The sequence below is a fragment of the Emydura macquarii genome, unplaced genomic scaffold (assembly GCF_026122565.2).
Source record: "Emydura macquarii macquarii isolate MOO-44397 ecotype Brisbane River unplaced genomic scaffold, CSIRO-AGI_Emac_v2 contig_587, whole genome shotgun sequence".
Classification (NCBI taxonomy): domain Eukaryota; kingdom Metazoa; phylum Chordata; order Testudines; family Chelidae; genus Emydura; species Emydura macquarii.
In genome coordinates, this window is record NW_027130724.1 from 13,380,899 (window position 1) to 13,405,633 (window position 24,735).

At 39.9% G+C, this 24,735-nt stretch overlaps 1 long non-coding RNA gene across 1 annotated transcript; it reads right to left on the reverse strand.

Moving 5' to 3' along the window:
- Positions 1 to 595: 595 nt before the first annotated feature.
- LOC137147996 (uncharacterized) lies at positions 596 to 22,547 on the reverse strand. The gene is made up of 3 exons (XR_010918413.1): positions 22,455 to 22,547; positions 9,848 to 9,917; positions 596 to 1,220 (listed from the first exon to the last, which is right to left on the reverse strand). It is a non-coding gene; the product is annotated as an uncharacterized lncRNA (long non-coding RNA).
- Positions 22,548 to 24,735: the final 2,188 nt, after the last annotated feature.

Consider the following 24,735-nt stretch of genomic DNA (forward strand, 5'->3'; position numbering starts at 1 on the left):
TCTTGGGTGGCTTTCAGGGGGGGGGAAAAAGAAAAGAAAAAAACATGCATGCTGCAGCCTTGTGAAAGAGTTTTCCTATTGAATGAGCTCAGTGCTCTGGAGCCAGCTTATCAAATGAAAGAATTCATTTTTTTTTAGCGGTGCCTCGTGTTGACATTGAGAAAATGAGCTATCAAACACTATGATTAAACTTCAGCTGCCATAATTGTCGTCCGAACAACTGCATGGTGGAACTGAAAAGCATTTTTTCTTAAAACCAGCTCTATATGGTTCACCAGTAATACTCAGTTTAAAAGGTTGTTGCTGCTAGCAAGAGAAACAAGGCTTGAAATTAACTTTTTCCAATCCATAGATAAAATTAACCATAGGTATTTGAGTCACAAAAAACAACAGGTAAATCAGATGTGCTTTAAATTTCATTTTAGTCATTTTGACTGCCAAAAGGTTGCTCTAGGGTATTAAAATATTGGCAAACGCACTTCCTTTTTTCACTGCATTTGACTAGATGTGTCCTGCTTTTATATATATTAAAGAGAGTTGGATGTGCAAGGAGTAGGGGGCTTAAATCCTCATTTTGGAGGAAAAAAACAAAAACTAGGGATTAAACATTTTATAAAGAGGACAATCTAAAATGCAATTGCCGTACTGCTTGCAATTCTTACTCAGCATCCTCGTTGGCCTACGCTAATGCACTCATTCAGACAAGACTTACATGGATGCAAAGTATTTGATATTAATTCTTGGCAACCATTTTATAAGTGTTCTCTAGAGACTGTGGTTCAGTAAAGAGGCAAAAAGTCCTTCAGGAAATGTGGCTAGAGGCATTATGGCTTGCAAATGCATCGGCACCCCCAATCACAGCAGCCCTCTGGCTAAAAGTGGTTCACTGTGAAATGAGCTGTTTCACAATTTAATCTCTGTGAAAGGTTGTTTAAGGAATGCAAATGCTACAGAAAAATGAGGGTACAGTAATTACAAACAAAATAAGGAGGGCAAATTACCGGGAATTGAGTTATACATTTTTTTTTAAATTGGAATATTCTCCCACCTCTCCCAAGCTTGCTTTCCAGTAACTCACTCATTCTCAGCAAATTAAAGCTGGTGTAAACTACTCATCATTCAGGGCCAGCTCCTCAGATGGTGTAAATCTGTATGTTGATGAAACTGCGCCGACTGACACCAGTGAGAATCCCGCCTTCTGTCTCTTAAGAACAGCTTTGCTGTGAACATAATGCAGGCAATTGTAGTTACCATTAAACACCACTAGGTGTCTATGAGGAATCAATAGTATATTGCATTACAGTCCCATATCATAACATCTTCCCATAAGTTTATTTTTTAATGTCTTCCCATCAAATGAATGTCTCCTTAATTTTTTGAAGTTAAGGGTTTTTTTTTTCCAGTCTTCCACTTACTTTACCTACTCAAGCAGGTGTTTTTGCTAAATAGATTACACTGTCAGATAAAGTTTACTTTCCCTGAACATATGGAAATAAAATTTTTGAACTAACAATAACATTTTCAACATTTTTAGCCTCTGTCAGACTCTGAGCTTCACTTTACTTCCTTTCCAAGGGAAAATCTGACAATGTCTAGAGATTGTCTAGGATATTGGGCAGTCTAGGATATTCTTTATGAATGGATTTCACTATTTAAGAACAAGATTAATCAATTGAGATGCTTGATAACTATGATTGTTTTCTAGGTAAAATGAGCCAGATCCTAGCTGGGGTACATGGTTATATAGTTGGAATTGAGAAAAAAAAAATGATTTTAGCTGCAGAATTTTGCATGAGCTGGAAGATGCAGAGATTGAGATGGGAGATGAACAAGACATGGAAGAGGTTAGCAGTTGCATAGGAGAGGAAAGGACAGATGCTAGAGAAAGAACTGATAATATTGGGCAGTACGCAGGAATCTGGAGATTTTTTATATATGCAAAACTAATAAGAAAACGTTTAAGCCTATTCCTTACTGAAATGTATTACCTCTACCACATAGTCAATTCACAGTCAATTACTTAACAATGTAACTCCTAGCATTTCTCCTGAATGCTGGGCTGTACCCACTGACTTATTATTGTAGGGTAGGGTAGGGTAGCTTATGCCTGGTGGGCTGCACTCATGTTTGTTACTGCAGGATTACTCAGGTATGCTGGACTCCCCTTAGTGGTAGGTTATTTTAGGATTTTTTTTCCATGCATCCTGGCCGCTAGAAATTATTTGTTTATTGGAAGAAAGAACAAAGTTATTTGCATGTGAAACAAATATCAACAAAGGTACTGTAAGCCAAATTTCTGATTGAGTCTTTAAAGCACTTGGCAAAATATTGACTCATCATAAGCTTTGCAATAAGGGAATGACAAATATATAAACAATTAAGAAAATAGAGTCTGACATTGCAATACTCTTAGCTTAAGGAAACCAAATAAAATATCACAGCTTGTTCTAAAAGCTTAATTTGAAATTTCAGAGTAAGGAGAGTGGTATAAATGCATTCTTTCAGTAAGATTTTGGGGGAACTATACGTTGAAGTGTTGCTCCTGTGGAGAAGATGAAATTACCTTTTAGCTGAATCTTTTATGAAGGCCTTGGAATTTTCTCTTATTCTTTGTCTCCTTCACTTGAAAAAATCTGAGTTAAAGAACCTAGTCTTGTTGTTACTGTAATAAATTAAACATTTACCAAGAGATGAGCCTAATAAGATCATCTTTGGAAAAGGGCAAAATTCTGATTTCCTTTACAGGAAATTTTATTGGGTGCCATTGCAAATTAATACCAGAGAGGATCAGAGAATTGGGGAAACATTCAGAAGATAAATCTGCAGGACTTTTGCCAGAGTCAAAATGCTGGAGTTTTGAGTAAGAAGAGAGGGTAAAAAGAGCCCCCCAACCTCTCCGTATTTTGGAACTGTTCTTCAGGACACCAGCCTGCCATGCCCTTTCTCTCAGCAATAGAAATCTAGTGCTCTAACTTGTACACAGGTTTACAAAGTGACAAAAATGGGTCAATTCGCAGTTTAGGTTGACTGTTTTTTCAGCTCATATTGCTCAATTACCAGTCAAATTTCAGGTACAGAAGAGGAAAGCAAAAAAAAAAGAGGAAGTCGAAAGAAATACTGAAGGTCTAACATGGCAAAGCTTGCCAGAGTCTAGTGAAGTCCCGTCTATTCTCTTCTATATAGATTCTTATACCAGGCTCTATACCATAGCATCTGAGCACCTTCCAGTGATGAATTAAGAGATGTGTTTAACAGCTATTGCATGTGATTCTCCCGCTCTCTTCTCACCATGCCCATGCCCTTTCCCACCCAGCCACAAATATGCCCCTTCCCCCAAATATGTCTATATGTCAGTTTCAGGATGATCAAAGCAGGGTAGGATTCCGCACCCAGAGGTGTGGTGTAAACATCTTTCTGGAATATTCTACGGTAACAGTATTTCCACCTTCATCTGCATGTTTGCTGGCATCTCATTTAGTTACTAACCTCCATACATCCCGCTCATCTACATGCACACAATACAGCCTCCCTGAGTGCATCTCCTCTATATTGTCCACATGAAAATCTCTCTTAAAGCCCCACTTCTGCCATGCTGCCTACAGTGAAGTAAGTCAGTTTATATATATTTAAAAAAAAAAAAAAAAATCTCTTTCCCCCTTCCCCTAATGTCTGTCTTCAGGTCTGACTGTCCTTAGACTATGAACTCCTCTTCTGGAATGACAAGAAATCAGCAGCACACTGTGGGTGCTATCATAAACAATTGAGCAACAACTCCAAGAAATATTCTGACTCCTCAGGGGGGGGAATGAAGCAGGACTCCCCATAGCCAAATAACTTCTATAATGTATGGTGGCTCACTTCAGTCAAGTAAAGGTCTGAGTGTAGATCACTTCAGCCAAGATCCAGGGAGAAGGAACTCAGCTCAGTTCTCCCCAGATCTCTAATCTATTTCAATCCTCATCCTGGAAATCCTTCTTCCCTAAGTCACACTGTCAAACTCACCCACCAACCCGCCTCTTTCATAATGTGCTTAGGGTATTAAATTATTCCTCACACTGGCCCAATCCTGTTACTCTCGCAAATGTCCATTCAGAGCAACATTAGTTTCCTCTAGCCAGTGGGAAAGGGTTAACCCACTTCCCTGCCAGCCTCTGGGTAGGTTACATACACCTCCATTACAGCGCCCGGCCACATTCTTCTTACCGTTATTTAACAGACAAATTAATCAGCACAGTTAATCAGCAATAGGCTCTTCCCTATGACAACTTCATTCTGTTCAGAAAAGCTGAGACCAAGTACCCAAATTTGATGTTAGGGTTCCAGAAAGTACACAGTCAGTGGTACAGGCAGAGTATCTGGGATACAATGGATATTGTGTGCTCATAATGTCAGTTTATAATGCTTGCTCTTACCCAGGACCTTCTGGAACTTGAGAGGCTTGGCAGAGGATTAGTAACTGAAGGGCTCATTCTTCACATGGGTGTTTTTCCATATACGCAAGAGAAATTATGATGATGGTGACGTTGAGAACTGGACAGCTAATTGCTTTGTTTGATTCAGTGATATTTACTCTGCGTTTTGGGGCTGAATTGTGATTTACCTAGTGCTTTAGATCCTACTCAATGATTGTGAACATAAGGCAAACGGTTTTTATACACGAGTGGAATAGGTCAACTGAAATGAATAAAGAAAAGTGCTAACATGTACTGCCAAATGCTCTTCTTGTGTAAGTGGGCACAACTCCATTGACTTCAGTGGAGTGTCTCCCACTTATGCCAGGAGACATTACCTGTTATGTTCTTCCATGTAACACTACTAGATTCTCAATCAATGGCTTATTTGGCACTTGTTATAAGTGGAGATGGTGATGCCAGCTATAGTTAAGCATGCCTCAACTCTGGTAAAGGTGGGAGAACTGCCTCTAAGGCTACATCTACACTATATACCTCTTGCGGTGGCATATAGGAGATGCATAGCTACATGCTGCAGTGAAAAACAGCCTGCATCCAGACTATGGTGTATAGCTACACGTCAGTGAAAGGCTCTGGCATGGGGGAAAGACTCTGGCAGTATAGATGGGAGACGCGCTGCTTGAGTGAGTACAGAACTGTATAGAGTACACACCCACAGGAGTCAGGCATGTCCTTACGGCTGAAGCCTAAACAGTGCTTCACCATCTACACTGCTATTTATACCTGTGCCAGGAGTGTGTGTAGTGTATGTACTTTACACACTGCTGAAAGGAGTGTGCTGTGTGGATAGCACACTTTGAAGATGAGAAGGAAATTCAGCCTCCAGGCTTGGTCCTTGATTTCTTTGCTGGAGATGCCAAATGTGATGGTGGATAGCTGTCCACTAGAAACTGACCTGCCAGCTCTGCCTGTTTTCATACAGGCCACTAAACAGCCATAAAAGAGAAACAACTTTTGAACACTCCTAGCCTAAGCTGAATTTGAACCACTAACCTAGAAGTAAAAGGGCTTTACAGCCTACTATGAATCTCATCGAACATCAGTTCCTTCCAATCTGGCTTTTTTTTTTTAAGTAGACTCTCCCACACAGGGAGGAAGGCTTTTTCATGGTCACTCCCCTACTAACCTGGTCAGCCTCTTCAAGTGTAAACTCCCTGTACCACCTCCTAGGATTGATACTGAGCACTGATGACTTACATTTGTTGTCTCTCTCTGAGTCCACTGTTTGCATTTAAAATAATGAATTTTCACAAGGAACCATCACCAGTCAGTGCCATAAAGTAAATAGTTACATTAGATAAAGCTATTTACAAATTGCTGAGTAAATTCAAATAATGAATGTACCTGAGGAAGTGGACCTTTAGGGGGTCACTGCACAAGCAGAAAATGAGGCTAATAATCACTGAGGGCTGATTGTGCTATGCTTTTGGGTAACATCCTGCCCCAGAAGTAATCTCACTGAGTGCCACAGAAGTGTGGCAGAAACCTATCTGGTCTGCCTCAGTTTCCATCTGGTTGCATAGTTGATTTTGGGTTCACTGGTGATTTGGCCCTTTGTTCCTCCAGCCAAAACAAACATCCTCTCCTTTCAAGGCAAAACAAAAAGCGCAAACAAAAACCAATAGCTTTCACCAAATCGCCTTGAACTAAACAGTTTTCCTCTCAGTGAAGCACTAGCCAGTGCATCCATCTATGCGGTGCCATGGTGAAACCCAGGCTCTCTCTCTACTACAAACATCAGTCCTAGGACTCCAAGTTGAGGGTAGTAGCCTATACCCAAGACTGCCCTGCTCCATTGCTTCCCAGGGCCACATCCTGTCATACCTGTTACTAGTCAAGCCTGGCTTTTTCTGTAGCTCATCTCTAAGGCTCATCTCAGATTTCTTCCACACATCCTTCCTAGACTCCTTCATCAGCTCCTTCCACTGCTGCCATCAGTCCTTCCTAGATCCCTGAAGAGCCTCACAGCACAGCAATACTCCTTATCAGCTCTCCCCCTACTGATGATTGGCTGCCTCTTATATTTCCCATCAGACCAAGCTTTCAGTCACCCTCTCAGTCACATGATCTGGAGGAGGAAACCTAGACATAAGTCAGAGCTGGAATATGAACTCCTAAAAGGTCCAGCTCATCCTCTGACAGAGACTGTTTGTGAAGTAAAGTACCATTCAGCATGAGGAAGGCTGTCTGTAAATTGGCCCTCCGTAAATTATTTATTGCAGATTATTTGCTTAGTTCTAATGATCAGCAAAAATGAAAATAAAAAGGGTCATCTCTATTATTTGTAGCTGGGAGTATTTTCCTGATTTTGTGAAAATGTTCCCACTTAGTTCATTTATTCCTGAGCTCATCTTTGGGGAGGCAAAAAGCACAATTTTCTAAAATGTTTTATTGTGAATTATTGTTATATGAAATAAGTAGTGGTATTATTTGAGATAGTGATTACCTTGTGATTCTATCTGGAAAAAATTAATTATTTTATTATGAGCCTGTCAGTCTGTTTGACAGGATTGTGTTAATTCCCTTTATTGTGATGCTACCCGGCATAATGACCACTTCCAGCCTAGAGAAATGCAGAGACTGGATTCTAAACTATTCACATACACACACATACAAAAGAATGTGACCAGCTTTTTACTTTGGACCAGATCCTTAACTGGTCTAAATCAGCATAGGTCATTGACTATAAGTTTCAGTTAAGATTTGAAAACAAAAGGCCAGCTCCCATCTAGTGGCTACTCTGGAATTGTGCTGATTTACACAAGCTGAGGTTGTGGTGCTTTGTTTTTAAACATACATGAACCTTCCCAGAAAATATACTCCTTTATCTTTATTTATTTCAAGGGATAAAATTGAGCCTTCAAACAAGGAACATATTTCCTTAAACACAAGAGTTGAGGGAAATGTGATTTAATTTAATGATATTAGAGATAGACATACAGATAAAAAAAATCTTCAAAAAGGCTTGAGTGGAATTTAAGATAAATACATTAATTAAAGATATAGTTAACATAATAATCTAAAATTTCCTCAAAATTTAATGAGTTTGGAGCCAATAAAGCTGCACTGAGGACAGGACGCATAATCAGAATCAGAGCTGACACATAGCTCAAAATCATTTCAATTATCTCCTTCACTTACATTAGCCAAAAAAAACCCAGTAAACAGTGGATGGAGTATGAGACGCATAGTCAGCCAACATCAATAGGCGATAGACAAAGAGTAGGTCATACAGTATAGTGAAGAGAGAGCTTGAGGTTTGACCTTTGGTATTGAAATATAGACATTTTAAGCTCCAGTGGAATGTATCTGAATGGCCTTTTTCAACTTAAATACATAAAAGATCAAGAGGAGGTCACATTTGGCTTTGGGTTCATCAGAGCAGAACAGATCACAGCCCCTTCTTTATTCATCCTCATTAAAAAAAAAAGGATCTCAAACTTCTCTGGCATGGCATAAATATTCATTCTAGAGGAGCAGATCTTCAGAGGTGCAAAGTGATGTGACAGCAATGAAGTCAATAGTTATGTGGATTTACACCAGCTACAGATCTGGCCCTCTAGTGCATGTTCTGCTTCTACTACAGATACAGAAATGGTACTTTTAAAACTTCTTGTACGAATGCTTTTTTCCTGGGGATCACACCAGCCATGTTTTCAGCAATGACCCAAGTTAACATCTGAGAAGTATAATTACAGACTAATTCCTCTTGCCTTTGAAAGGTAGGGCAGGAGGTACGCTATAGAGGTCAGTAGTGAATTAATACTGCAGTGTTCTAGTTTACCACTTCTTTATGTGCTCCTTCTTCAACCCCTGGTTTTATGTCTTCTTCAATATTCCTGCAATTCTTTTTAGAAAGGAAAACCTTTTTCTGCTTCCTTGACCAATTTCTTCACAAATGAAGAAAGAAAATGACAGGGCCCTAACAGCATTGCATTGTTATGTTAATGCCACAAAAAAAAGAGCATCACTGACCTTTTTTAGAATACAGAGTCCATCAGTTATTCTCTACCCTAAACAAAAGGTTCAAACTTCTAATTTTCAGTATCAGACAATATTCAAGGGACCATAAATTAGATGACTTGCTGACTGATCGCTTATATTGCGTTCCTGACCTTACTGTTTTAAGTTGTGTCTACTGGTGAAGAGACTAAAAACTATTTAAAGGGATAAAATGATATCAGCCTTGAGGAGTCTGGATACCTGCTGATGTAATAATAGAGACAGTGAACAGGAGTTTTTCTTTTTTGCTTCTGCAGATTTTCAGCCTATATGTTAATTTTCATAGAATCATAAGGTAAAAACTATTAGGCCACCCAGTCCATCTCCCTGACAATTTTGACTTTTCTAATCGTTCGTCCATTTAGATGTCTTAATTTCTGTCCACTAGCATGAAAGTAAATGAACATTAACCAGTCCTTACTTCTCCATATTTACATTGGCTTCCAAGGAGAAGAACCTAGTTTTTATCTTTAATATGCTTATCCTTAATGAACACTTTAGACACAGATTCCAAATTATGTATTCATTGGAAAGATTAACTCTGATTAACAAATACATGCTAAAGAGCTCTGTTTAATTGGATTTTTCTAAGTAGCTAAATATGGCTGCTCAGTGCAGTATGGTGTATGTGCAAAATACAACAGACTTACAATTTTTAAACATTTCACAGGAAACAAACTCTGTACAGCTGACCTCTCTCTCCTGATGATGTACCTTATTTCCCTGCATTCAAAGTTTCCATGATCTAGTTCTAATAATGGTTAAAGTTATCTGTCTAATCAGACTAATTAGCACTGGTGAACAGAGACATAATCATAATAGAATGCAAATGCCAGTTTTACAAAACGAAAACGCCATATGCGCCGTAATTAGTGAACCACAGGCACTTTTTATAAATCATATTTATTAGTTTGTAAACAAATCAAGCCTTAAAATAAAATAAAATATACCCTTAACACCACCAGTGAGCAAATAGATACAGTGGTCCTGCCCAAGTACATATAATGGAGAGTTGGATAATGCACTTTAGATACATAAATGGAAAATGTCCCACTTCTTTTGAGTTCTCCTGGAGGTGTTGGTGGTTTGATTGAGTATGTAGGTGTCATTCTTTTGAAGCCATAGGATGGATAAATTAGTTTATTTAGCAAAGCTAAATTTTGATCATATGGGCTGTTCTTGACTAGAGACCAGATGGTCATAAATTAGGATATGTGGTTTGTGTCCGTGATGAAAAATGTACCATTGATAAGTATGCTAATGATGTTTCACAGCAGACTATGGCTCACCAGAAACTTAACATGGATTGTGTTCTCTTATATAAATGATTCTACAAAGCAAAATGTGATGATGGCATCAAAACAGAAAATTACCAGAATGTGAGATCCTCTACTTGGCTTCTGAATCCAATTATTCTTCCTTGCTGATATTTCTCAGTTTGTTCTGAAATGGAGAACAGAAGACAACAAAAAGGGCATGTAATGAGCATATTTTTGCATGTTGTAAATTCCCCTAAAAAACCCTCAAGCTAGAACAGCTTCAATTACATGTTGATCACTTCTTCCTCACCCTTCTGTAGGGACACATTTGCTGCTGGCCTCAGACTGGCCTGCAACATTGCCTTTGAACATACAAGTGGTCATTTTGCACCCCAGCCATACAATTATGTGCAATTCTGGAGACCAGGCTGCAAACTCTGACCCACAACATATGCAGTGGTGGGGAAGGCACATTTAATAGGAAAGAGGTATGCAATATTACATATGTATTATCATCACATGCCAGATCACAGTCTTCGACAGCCATTTTTTCCCCTCACAGGAAACAGTGGCAACAGGAAAGTGATGCATATCAATGCCTTTTGGGATGCAAAGCTTTTAAAGTACTCCATAGGTAGGGTCCTCTTCTTCACACTGTATGTTTTGGCTTTGTTAATGCCATGCTCTCCAACCTCAGATCCTTAGAGCAGGATCCACTCCACTTTTTCCAAGATAAGATCTACAAGGCCTTTTTGATTTTCTGAAATGCTGATGCTGTGCTTGATAAAATGAAATTGGAATCTTTCACCGTTTTTAAGATCATGTTAAGGACTTAACATTTCATTTTCTAGTGTTTAGCCTAGTATTTTGCTGCATGAGGCTGGCATATGAAATCAGATTTAGAATTTTCCCAAGGCGTGTGGAGATTCAGATCAAGAGTCCTGGTTTGAACCCATCCTTGTTTTAAGCTGATTGTGAAACTCCATGAGGTAATGTTTGTAAATGGTGCCATGTACATTTTTATTGAGTTGTATTAGGGTGCAGGCATTGTATATCCCTAAATCCCTACAATTCAAGCTGAGAATATATCACAAACTTCGAAAGCATAATCACAGACCAACTTTTCAGTCAGCGTAAATCATAGTATTCCTGTCGGTGTTCATTCTGAAACCATTAATTAGAGTGTGTGTTTATTGTGACTCTCCTGTAATTTGTACGTGTAGCTCAATCTAATCTCTTCCCCACCCACCCCAGCAATTCCAATGTACACTGGACCAGTGTCTGAAACATTAACAGTCAATTAATTATAATCGTGCAGTGGTGCCCAGCCACTCTGCTTTCGGTCTAGTTTATCTTTATTCTGGACTAAAGAAAAACAACAAAGCACCAATATTCCATAAGAGAGAGAAAGCAGAATGTCCCTCACTCTGTAAGTCCCTCACGGGCCTGCCACCTAACAGGAACAAAGTGGCAGACATCTTACATTCAAAAGCGTATAAAGAGAAAACAGAATTTTAAAGATAAATGGTGTTTGTAACTAAGTTTGATTCAATTGCATGTGTGTCGTCACCTCTGCACCTCTTCAGACCGGACAGAAAGAGGAATTACACAAATGCAGAAATAAAGGATGTTCTCATTGTATGTTAGGCTTGGCCAACACCCAGATGGAACAGCAATGTTATGAGATAGCCTGAGCTCATGGGGTTTGTGGGCCAAATGAATTCACATTAGCATCTGAATACTTGTGTGTTTTCCCAGATTAGGCATTGCCAACCCCAAGCATTCAAAAATGATGAGTTAGGCCCCACAAAAATCACAAGATTGGTTAAAAACCATGAGATTAAAAACAACAACAACAACAACAACATTTTGGATTCTTTTTCTTTTGCCTTCTGATTTCTGAGCCCTTAGGGTGCACTTACTACACTTTTTCAAGCTTTTTTCTGTAACCACAAAGACTAAAAACTGACTTGTTTTTAATGACATCAGAGATTCTCATGCAATCACTGGATTCCAGCATCTAAGGGCTTCAGGGAAAACCCCAAATATCATCAGACTCGTGATCAGATCATGAGAGATGGCAACTCTGCAAAGTGCACAGAACCTTCCAAGCTTTCAAGTTTCTCTTATCACTCATAAAAATGGTGTGAGAGACAGCAAGGTGGGCCTAATATTTATTAAGTCTTTAAGGTGGGATTTTCAAAAGAGCTCAGTGATGGCCTAACACTGCTCACTCTGAAGTCAATGCAAAACTCACATTTACTTCAATGGGCACTGAGTAAGACCAGCACCGAATGCTTCTGAAAATGTCACCTTTATTTTTTATCCTATTACCGCTTCAACAGCCATCTTCAGTCTCTCAGCTGCTGAGTGGAGAGTAGCAGGGAGGAGAAAAGAGGTAAAGTTTATGATATGCCAGTGAAGTGGAGTCAGTGTCATTCAAGAGACCTTTCAGTCAATAACAAAGAGCATATGATGAACAAATCATACAAACATTCACAGGTTTGATTCAGTTCCACCTGTCCCCTAAGACTATGGCTATAATTTTCAAACTGCGTTTAAACAACAGCGAGAGTCCTGTGGCACCTTAAAGACCAACAAATTTATTTGGGCATAAGCTTTCGTGGGCAGAAACCCACTTCATTGGATGCATGAAGAAAAACAGATTAATATGGCTACCCCTCTGGAACTTATCAACATGTTTAAATATAGTGTGTTTAAATATAAAGTTCTTTTTAAAAGAAGTTTTAATTTGGATTGTGGTTTTAGAATGTTCCGGATTGAGGGAGAGGCTGAGCAACCTCCTCTCCCACTGAATATGCATTTCCACAGCTGTACAAGGGATGCTTGCTCAGTATCTGACACGACACTGGGATCAGTTCTGCTTCCATTGAAGTCAAAGGGTCATTGACTTTAACGGGAGCAGGACCACTACCTGATTCTAACTGGGGCTAGAATAGCCTGATCCAATCTCCATCCAATGTCAATGGATAGACCCCCATTGACTTCAATGAGGATTAACTGTTTAACTTGCTAGCTAAATTGGGTTTACGAATGCTTCGCATTGCAGCTAGTGTGTATCAGCAAGTCTGGCATCAACATTGTAAACAACAGGAAAAAACTGTAATTTGCTTATTCTTTGAAGCTTGGCCTTTTAGCATTCAAATAAAGCAGGATTCTAATCTACACAGGATAAACTACAGTACGCTTTAAATAATTAAACTACATGGTTAAATAGTCATTACTGTATAAGAACAAGGACTGAAAAGATTAGATCTTACTTAACATTTCTGTTAAATGTTCTGTTGTTTTCCCTCCTAATTTGGTTTCTTTACAACAAACTTTGCCTCCACAATGATTCCCTCGATTATTACAGGCACTCCGACATAATTTAGTCTTTGGTACTGCTACACACAAGAAAGCAAAAATCTGACTTCAGCAAGTTTTGCTGCAAAATGGAGATTCGGTTTACTGCTCGAAAAGCACTTTTCTACACAAAAAACTTAAAATATATGAAGATTAATTAAAAGCAACAACTGAGGATGTGAAATGCAAATCATTTAATATTAGCTGAACTCATTTTGACATCTTAAAATGGATATGTAAATAAACTGAGATGTGGCCTACAGCTTATTGATTGCATTCTAACACATTGCCTACTAGTGTCCAACTGCATCATTTTGTGCAGTATTTACAGCAAAATTACTACATTTAAATTACAGGCTAATACACTGTCAGTGCACTTATTTGCATACAAATACCCAGAATCCTACTGCAGTGTCTACAGTGGAATTTAATTCTACATCACAAATGGGAAGATTTCTGTGTTGCGTGTGTGTAGATAGCACACACCTCAACCCCATTTTTTGTTTTGCCAGTAAAATGGAGAGAAGCTATTACAGTTTTGTAGCCACCATCCCATACTTGAGTCGTACTTGCCTAAAAACATTCATTTTCTGTGTGAAATAGGATCAGTTTAACTGGTATTTCATCTTAAAAAGAATTTATGAGCATTCTGAATATATTTAATGGCCCTATGATAGTAGTTCCCTGTTATACATGCAGCTGCATATCTATTCCTATGGCGTTTCAATGTGGCAGGAAGGATTCTTTGGTTCTGCAGTATTATGACCAAAGAACAGCAAAAACATTCAGCTCCACACTTGCCTCTGGCAGAAATTGGCAATGTAAATAGCAATCTGCCACCTAGTTCTCAACTACACAGCAAAGCATTGCTCGCTTTGATGTGAGAGTTAGAGCTAACTTAACACAATCTAATCATGCTGATGCTCGTGAGGTTGCCACTTCTGATCTCTAATGAGAGAGTGCTGCTATCTCCACATCAGCAGGTTTCTGGTGCCAATGCATGCTCTTGGGAAATGGGACGGGCAAAGGGATTTCTCCCTGCTAAGCATCAGGGGGTGATCTGTCACACGTTAGAAAGAGCAATAAACGCTATTAGTTGCTTTCTGGCATTGATTCATGGCTAAGGTGTTAATGTTTTTCTCTGTCCAGGTTATTTTTATTTAAATTAAAGAAAATACAACAAAAATTAAATCTATTCAAAAGAGAAAGAAGAGTGGTTTATTCTGTAACACTTTGTATATGAAATGAAACACAAAATGGCAGAAGTCTTCTAAAAGACAGATGTGAGCAATTAATCCTGTACTGGGTCACATGCCTGAGATAGCTTAAAGACACACAAATTCAAGACTTCCTCCCCCACCAAAAAAAGGACTGATAATTTTCTAGCATTGTCTGCAAAGCCTACTTTTTTCCTGAATAAAAGAACTAATGTAATGTATGTTTGGTCCATTTTGGTGAAAGCCTGTTTGGGCCTCAGCACTGAAGAAATGGTTCAAGAAGTATTCCTTCAGGTGAAATTGTGGCCCCAGTTATACTGGAAATGGAAATGGAAATTTAAATGGAAATGGAAATATCCCAGCTAAGTAGGGCGGGTCTGGAAAAAATCTGAAACCCGCTGCTCAAGGAAGTCGGGTTGCCAGACTGGGAATAGGGAAGAAAAGGGACACCATCCTTGTCATGAAAACATTTTATGCAAAATCATTTAGAACCAAACTGTGGTTCAGCTACTATGACAGTATAGGGGCATAAGGGACACCACTGAAGCATACGTTTGGGGCAAAGTCTGGGGACATTTGCAATAATAGTTTTATACTGTACTGTTTTCTGGATAAATAGAAGACTTCAGACTCAAAAGTACATCTGGCAAGTTCCTTTCCCCAGAGCTATATCCAAAGAAAGAAGAGAATGAAACCAAATAGACGTTTTCCCCTTCATATTTGTTGATGTGGGAGAAAGATGCTTTACTGTTCAGTAGCAGAAGGGAAAAGAGAAATAAGCAACAGTATATGCCAATGAAAAACACTTTTAGGGGCAAGATTATGTTATTTACTCAATGGTCCAAATTGGAAGCTGTGTGAAACTACCTTATCCTAAGGGGAGTGTAGGGAACTGGGGCTTAGGCCTTCTGGTACAGCAGTCACAGCTGGGCTGGTGTCCACAAGTTAAGGACAGTTACAAGGCAGTGGTCAGTGAGTAGGGAATCAGAGCAATTGGTAGAGACAGGATCAATAGGCAAGAGTCAGAGTCAGACTGGGGTCAGAGACCAGAAGTAGTTACCAGGCTGCAATCAGGAAGCAAGAGTCAGAGTCAGGCTGGGTGCAGAGAGCAGAGACCAGAAAGTGAGGTGAGGTCAGGAGTCTCAACAAGCCAGAAGTGGCTCGCCCAAACAACTTTTTGGGGCATCCTCCAGGGTTAAATAGTGAGCATGGGCCAATCAGAAGGCCACAGAGTGGTGTCACTCTGGACATTTTGGGTGGTACTTCCTGCGATACCTAATATTTACAGTGTATTCTTTGCATTGGTCTTTGTAGTAAGGAGGGAGAGCTTGAGGCCTGTAACCTAGCAGAACAGGGTAAGCATAAGGCCTAAGTGGAAAAAGCAAAGTTAACAGGAGTCAGGCTGTGAACTTACAACCTTACTGAAACTGGCACGGAGAAAAAGCTGATACAGCAAACACATATATTACTAATATCAATCTAATATCAATACTAATCCAAAATATTACTATATCAAAACATTACTAAAAATACATAGCAGGTGCTGAAGGTACCAGGACATCCTAACACCAAAGATATAACAAGGGCAACCTGACCCCCTGATATGACACTTTGATGGATAGAAATGTCTGATAAGGTGACAAATAGAGTTGCTTTGCCAGAACCATCCAATTTACAGTAAAAAGTGGTATTAGACTATGTCAAGAGGGTGGCAATTACCTACGTCAAAAGGGGCAGAATGAAATTGTCATAACAATGTATAAAGGAGGGCGTCAGAGGGAATGATATTGTCCAGCCTAGGGGGTAATGGAAAGTCCTGCTGTTAAGTTGTGCCGAGTCCATTGTAACGGAGCACTCATATTTGAAGTGTACCAGTAGCTACTCTATAGATCGCTTCTCATTGTGCTTCAACTGCAATAAACCTGGCCTGGGTGCCTTCGTTGCTCAGTTAACCCGTGGTCATGTCGATTCATTCGATCATGAGAACTGTCTCGGCTATCTTCAGAGCTAAGACAGTACCTACACGAGGAACACATGCATGCAGCCTACACTGACAACTAACAACTGACAACTGTCTTCATGGCTGAGTTTGTGAAGGAGATTCCCAAACCTAACCCATTTTTTTTAGGTGAAAAATCTGAGGAACTGTCCCAGATTGAGGTGTTATTACAGGAGGTTTTGGAATAAATTGACAATTAAAAAGTAATAAGTCACCAGGACCAGATGGTATTCACCCAAGAGTTCTGAAGGAACTCAGATTTGAAATTACAGAACTACTAACTGTGGGACGTAACCTATCATTTAAATCAGCTTCTGTACCAGATGACTGGAGGATAGCTAATGTGATGCAAATTTTTTAAAAAGGCTCCAGAGATGATCCTGGCAATTACAGGCCAATAAGCCTAAATTCAGTACCAGGCAAATTGGTTGCAACTATAGTAAAAAACAGAATTATCCAACATAGATGAACACGATTTGTTAGAGAAGAGTCAACATGGTTTATTTGTTTTTTTTTGTTTTTTTTTTTTTAAACAGGGAAATCATGCCTCACCAATCTACTAGAATTCTTTGAGGGAGTCAACAATCATGTGGACAAAGGCGATCCATTGGATACACTGTACTTAGATTTTCAGAAAGCCTTTGACAAGGTCCCGTACCAAAAGTTCTTAAGCAAAGTAAGCTGTCATGGGATAGAGGGAATGTTCTCTCCTGAATCAGTAAGTGGTTAAAAGATGAGAAACAAAGGGTAAGAATAAATGGTCAGTTTTCAGAATGGATTCCTCCACCTCCAGCTCATGCCCCGTCTGTCTGGAGCAAAGAGTTTTTATCAGGCACCTGGCTGGGCCTTAACTGGCCTCAGATGCTCCTAACTGCCCTCTAATAACTCTGGCTAATCTGCAGAGAACAGGGCCCTGAGCATTCTGGGGCTTAAATATCTCCCTTCTACCACTCTCCTACTTTGGACTCCCGATGGGCCAGTCTCTATTCCACCTGGACCCCATGGCCCGCCAGGGACATCAGTTGGTGGCTCCTTCACAGAGCCATGAGCATGGGCATGTGCTTGGAGTGATTCACCACTCGCCCCAACACCTGCCCCTTCTGTGGTGTGAGGGAGACCCTGGTGCACGTCTACCTTGAGTGCGCCAGGCTGCAGCCCCTGTTCCAGCTCCACCAGAACCTCTTATTGAGGTTCTGACTGCACTTTTCCCCGCACCTGTTTCTCTACGCACACCTCATCTGTGGCCCCACAAAGTCACGGGACCTCCTCGTCAACCTCCTCCTAGCCCTGGCCAAATTGACCATCTACAAAACCAGGGAAAGGAAGTTGGCTGGGGGGGGAGGTGCTCTGTGACTGTGGGGCCTATTTCCGTTCCTCTGTCCGTTCATGCATCCAAGCAGAGTTCCCCTGGGCAGCGTCCACTAGCTCCTTAGACACCTTCTGGGAGCAGTGTGTGCTGTCCGGGGTTCTCTGCTCGGTGTCCCCTTCTGGTTCCCTCCATTTGATCCTGGAACCCCCACACCCGTTCCTGTTCTTTCATTAGTTGTCCAATGGAATCAGTTGTGTCCCGAGTCTAGTGACTCCTCCCCTTAGGCTAGGGGAGGGGCTTTTAGCAGTGGGTGGGCACAAGCCCACTTCCCAGAACACAAATAGACCACTCTCCTACTGTCCTCTGCCCTTGCTATATATCACAATATAAAATGGAGTCTAAATTAGCTGTTATCACTCAAGCACAAGATCTTAGAGTCATTATGGATAGTTCTCTGAAAATACCCACTCGGTGTGCAGTGCAGTCAAAAAAGCTAACAGAATGTTGGGAATCATTAGAAAAGGGATAGATAATAAGACAGAAAATATATTGCCTCTTTAGAAATCCATGGTATACCCACATCTTGAATACAGTGTGCAGATCTGGTGGACCCCATCTCAAAAAAGATACATTAGAATTGGCAAAACTATAGAGAAGGGCAACAAAAATGATGAAGTTTATGAACAGCTTCCATCTGAGGAGAGATTAATAAAACAGGGACTTTTTCACTTGGAAAAGAAACAACTAAGGGGGGATATGAAAGAGATCTATAAAATCATCTCTGGGGTGGAGAAAATAAATAAGGAAGCGTTATTTACTCCTTTTCATAACACAAGAACTAGCGTCACCAAATGAAATTAATAGGCAGCAGGTTTAAAACGAACAAAAGGAAGTGTATCTTCACACAACGCACAGTCAACCTGTGGATCTTTTTGCCAGAGGATGTTAAAAGAACTAGGTAAATTCATGGAGGATAGGTCCATCAAGGGCTATTAGCCAGGATGGGGAGGGTCACAAAACCACACTCTGAAGTGTCCCTAGCCTCTGTTTGCCAGAATCTTGGAATGGGTGATAGGGGATGGATCACTGGATGATTGCCAGTTCTGTTCATTCTCTCTGAAGCACCTGGCATTTGCCATTGTCAGAAGACAGAATACTGGACTAGATGGACCATTGGTCTGACCCAGTATGGTCATTCTGATGGTCCTTGGATGAGGCTCTGTATGACCTCCTGGTGGTGATGTGGGAATATCAGCTGCCCCATGTTCTGCAGATCAAGGTTTTAGAGCCACAGATCCTTATAGGGAGTTAGGAGAGGGGCTGTGTTTCAAGAAGCACAAGGCCTCAGCACACATTTTCTGTGTAGGGTAGCGCACATGCAGAATGCTTCCCTCTCTACACTGGGCCAGCTCTGAGGACCATGGCAGTTTGTCCTTGGGACAATCTGACTCCTAGCATATAAGGTTAAACCGACAGAGGAGGAAGAGAAGCAGGCATCTGTCACTAACATATTACTGACAAGACATTGGCTATGGCTAGAAAAAGAAAACTGGGGGGAAGAGAATATATACTCCTGCAACTCCAACTCCATCAAAGCAGACTTGAACATTGCCGCACACTATAATTAAGAAGCGACGATACATTAGGCAACAATTTTCACGTTCGCTACCGGTATGTGTAAATGTGAGAAATCACACAACAGATTGCCAATTGACACTTCAGATACTATTTTTTGTGGGCCAGAGGGTGTTCATCAAACAAAATAAATATTTAATTATATTTACAGTCAGCTCAACAATTTCAGGTTAGCTAAGACAAATGCATCTAAAAAAGCCAGTAGAGTAAATTATGCCCCAAAATTTAAGGGAGTACCTTTTCTACCTCCTATGCACTCTCCCGTAGGATTGCATGATCATGTGATTAGTCCGCTTGAACACCCTTATTCTCACTTGCAGAATTTACCCCTCTGATTTCAGCTCCCACTCTGGCTGTGGCACAACATTTTGTTTCCAAATAATGATGAAACTGGGGAAACTATGGCAAAGAATCATTTATGTTGTCAGTTCATTAGGGAACTGAGCCAAAGCCCATTGAAATCAATGGTAGCCTTTGCCTTCAATGGGCTTTGGATCAGGTCCTAAGTTGCCCCACACCTCAAAATGTGGTCATTATGGATAACATTCTTGGCCCAGCTCCTATGCCAATCACAGACAACTGTGTGTTGGAAAAACATCCAGGCTGGATGATAGGGACAGCATCATTCTCAATTCACTTGTGTCCTTAAGACAGATATGAACTCAAGTCTTCAGAGCTGAAAGAGTAACATCTTAACCCTCTGTACCACACCTCCTATGCTTTTTCATTTAGATTATACAAAAATAATTTAACATTTAAAACTGTCTGTGTTGGTGCCTAAGTGCCTCATTTTAATAGATACTAGCTGTTAAAGATATTCATTTTAACAGTGACATTTACAGTGTTTCCCAGTCTATCAGAGTACAAGTGCATTACTTAGCAGCTTTTTTTAAACAACCCTGCTTGCTTTACCACACAGCAAAGTTTTTTAACTCTTATTTAATTTGGTCATTTTAACCCTCTGACTCTAGCAAGTGCAGAGATATATCTCAGATTTCAGTTTAATAAAATATTTGTTTGAAAGATCAGGACATACAGTAATATTTTGCATTTATTTTGTTCCTTCCATCCAAATATCTTTGCTTTACAAATGTCACTTAATTAACCCTCAGAACATCCCTGAAAGGAATGTAAATATTATCCACATTTTGGGACTGGGACCCATTTAATTGAGATCAATGGAACAACTCCCATTGCTTTAAATCTGGCCCAGAAATTAGAATGATCCAGACCCCTTTCAAATCAAGGGGAAAAAAAATACTCCCATTGATTTCAAAGGGAGCTGAGTCAAGTCCCAGGTGAGTTGCCCAAGATCAGACAAGAAGCTCATTAACAGATTCCGTATCTCCTGACTCCCTGTCTGTGGTTTAGGAACAAGCCCACACTTCTGCTGGAAGAAAACAGATTCATGTGGCCACAGACTTGAAGAAGCAAATTTCAATGGAATGTACGAACATACTCTGTAAATTCAGAACAATGTGTTTCTCCATTATAGCAGAACTTACTAGAAATGCTGTGTCCTTGCATTCCACTCACTGTTCAGATTTTGTCTGCCTGTGTGCATTGTCTAGGACTAGTGAGGGAAGATAGCTGTCTATGTTCTTAACCATTAGGGGAGGGCAATTTTAGCAGTTATATTCACAGTACAAATCATAAAGCAAAATATGGTGAAACATTTATTATATTACATATGATCATGTATCCCAGTAGCAAATAATTTGACTGAAACATTTTACAGAAGTTATTTTTTGGATAGTGGATAAGTAAAGTAGAAGCATTTTTTATGGAAAATGTTAAAGCCTTTATTACTCTTCTTTTTCATTGTCAATTTCAGCAGGTACAATGGCCTCTTTCTCCACTGTTAGATGACCATATCTGAACCATGCCATAAGGAGCACAGCAGAGATATAGCAATTTTCACATAGGTGGTGAAGATGACTTAGGCAAATATTGTAGTTACATAGAGACTTCCATTACTCTTTCTGATATATTCCAGTTTATTTAGGGGTTATTGTAAATCTTCAGGAGAGCCACAGAAAGTATGCAGAACCATGCTGTGAACCAGAGATATTACAGCTTAGTCAGTAGGGGTTAATAAAACCATTTTCCAGACAGAACATTTGCAATGAGAATAAAAACCCATCATCCTGTCCTGAAAATTACATGGCTTTGCAAAACACAGGGGTCTGAGACAAGGGTACAACATTGACAAATAACCTGCTTGTAGGCTGTGAATCAGGAAAAGCATCCCTCCTCAGGAAAGCACGTAAGCCCATGCTTAAAATTAAGCATGGGCTTAAGTGTTTACTGAACTGGAGGCCCTAAGGCTAAATCATAGCAGTCAAGTAAATTCAATAAATTGGGTCTAAACCTGCCCCTCAGTTACACCAATGCAACCCCCATGACTTGAATTTGCTCACATGATAAATGACAGATGGTACATTAGCAGTGTAAAGTTCTAGCCTGTCTTTTTCCAATCAACATACCCATCCAAAAGCGTGTAGGATCTGGATCAAGATCTCCCTTGGAAAGCAAGGCACAGTAACTAAAATGCACTCAGCAATACTTCACAGCTCCAAGAGTCTGGGACCAGTCAGACCTGCAACCTTACTGCCTTCTGCACTGAGTGCATGGCAGTTAGGGGTCCACCCTGATGGGCAAGTAGGACTTAAGTGATTCACAGGCCTTAGCCTGGCCATTGACCGAGAGCTGAAGTTTGTTCTTGGTGAATTTGCATTCATGAATCAATGATGATGTTATTTTAACCTGACTTTTTTAAAAATATTGATGAAGAGTCTAAACTAGTGGGTCAACCATAAAGATGAATGGGAGGCAAATTCTCCCCAATGTCCATCCCACTCTACCATTTCAATTACATTCCAGTTATCCTGACTAAGTGAAACAGACTTTGCCTTTTAGGAGTATTTAAAAATTTTTTAAAAAAGCCATCATTCCTTCCAAACACATGAAAAGGGGGAAGTTTGGTAAAAATGGACCATTTAAGGGCAATAGGAGAATGAGAATCAATAAGCATCTCAATGAAATAACCTCTTGTGTTTTCAAATTTTTCTTTCCACCTGTCAGACATGAGCAGTCATGCCCAATGCTTAGAGCTGGACTCAGCAGCCACGGGTTAGAGCTCAGGGTCAGAGGCAAAATCAAGAATTGGAGCCAAAGGGCAGCGCCGAGTTATACCTGGAGTGGAATAAGGCAAAGCAGGATCAGGGCTGGAACCCCAGCTCGGAAGAAGTAGTTGCAGCAGCTGTCATAGCCATGGGTGAATGCTTTGAGCAGCCACCAAACTACTGCTGCTGCTGGGCTTAAGAGCAGGTCTGCTGAGTTCTCCCACCAATCAGGTGGTGTAGCCAATCAGGCAGCCTACTACAGGCCAGCTGTGCTCATTATATTGCCTGGAGACTGGCTCTGCTGCAGGCCCAGATTCCTGACACCACCTTTCAGCATTAGTGAGTCAAATCCCAAGGTCCTTCCTCAGTTTTACTCAGGAAAAATCCCATTGGCTTCATTGCTTTAACACATCTCAGCTGTAACATGGCACTACAGTGTAATATATATGAATAAACCCTATCGGGGCACCACAGCCCTTCGTTACTAAGCCAGCTTCTCTTCAGGTAATCCAGCACAGATTTCTGACTATTTATGGGGAACTATGAGAAAGTTGTTTATTTTTCTTCTGTCATTTTGCAGAAATCACTCCCCAAATTAATATAATTGCCTCATCTCGTTGAGAGGGAAAATATCATTTTCCAAATGATGAAGCATATGGGCTACTAAAATTACTCAGCAAGAACTGATGTCTCTTTTTTGAAGACAGATGTATGCAATGGACCACAGACAAAAGAAAACACAAAACAAATGACTTAAATATTAAAACTGTGTGTGTGTGTGTAGATATATATATAGATAAATAGATAGATATACTTTCAATATCTATGTGTATACTTATATAGCAATATCTGATACATACATAGTGTATCTCTATCTATCTTCACATATGTTCTTTATAGTTAAACAGACCACTGCATGTACGCAATACATATACACATGATATAAGTAATAAAGGATTCTGCAGCACCAAGGAAGCAGCTGGACCTTATATGACTGTTCATTTCCAGAGTTTCTAATGCTTGGGGTTTTTGGTTTTTTAGTGTAAGATTTTGGTATGGATGTCAATATTTCCACTCAACTACACTTTCAACCACAATGCCTATTTAACCAAGAGTTTTGTTTGTGAATACATATCCAAGTGCTTTGACAACTGATGAAAAAGTGCTATAGAAGAGCTAAATATGTTTATATTATTATTATCTACATATGTGTATTGGAAAAACCTAGTACTAAGGTCAGGAGGTCAAACCCTCAATACTCACAACACTGCAAGCTGTCTAATCTTTACTGACTTGTATCTGATTTTTTCAAACCAAGCAAAGGCATAGTCCATAAGCAGGGTTGTGTGGATGCTAGGTTTCAAGTGTCCTATTTCAGATATTTTGTTGGAATCCTGACTAAAAGAGTGTTGGGTTTTGTTTTGTTTTAAAATGACAACGTGTATTCACTTCTCTGTTAAACTTAAAAACAAGTTAGAAATTTTCTCTAATGCTCCAGGAAATTTTGCATTTGGGCGGAAAGCAAGCATAGAAAATTTCAGTAAAAAAGGTGAATGAATCAGAAAGCTATGAGCATGTGAAAACAGGGATTACAACTGAAACTATTTTTCATCATTCAACAGTAGTGGGTGCTATCACAATAACTGCTATATTACCACATTTATATAGAACTCAGGAAATCATTTGATAACTTGCTACTTTACACAGTAGTTATTAGGTGAACCATATGTCCTATAATTTAATTATGCTGCTTTCTGTGTGTGATGGGTGATATTTTAATCCACTTTCTCCCAATGAACTGACAGTGGGTATTATAGTCTGAATTCCAGTGGTTTACATCATACTATATTTCATCATAGCATAAACTGACGTGAAAATCCAAAGCAAATCCCAACTGTGATTTCTCATAATACAATGGCTACAATTGAAAGTGAGTTTGAAGACTCTTAATTTTCAGATTGTATGGCCCTTGTCAATCCAAGTAAGGAATATCCAATGCGTATAGATCACAAACGGAATATTCTCAGCATTCTGTAATAGGTTAGAAATGAAAGAGAAGATCTGAGGTTGTCAAGAAACATGGTTTAAATACTAGTTTTGTTTCCAGGCTGGTCTTATAGTAAAAGGGACAAAAGCAAAGAGGCTGGCAATCACACGTGTAAATTACACTTCCCTGTACATTAGGGAGGCAGCATGGTCTTTTGGGTAAGGCATTGGATTAGGCATTAGGGCAACCTGGATTCTATTCCTTGCCCTGCCACTGAGCTGCTGAGCAAGTCACTTTGTCTATCTTTCCTGTTTGCCAGTGAGCTCATTTAGAGTAGAGACTATGCTATGACAAACACTCTGCC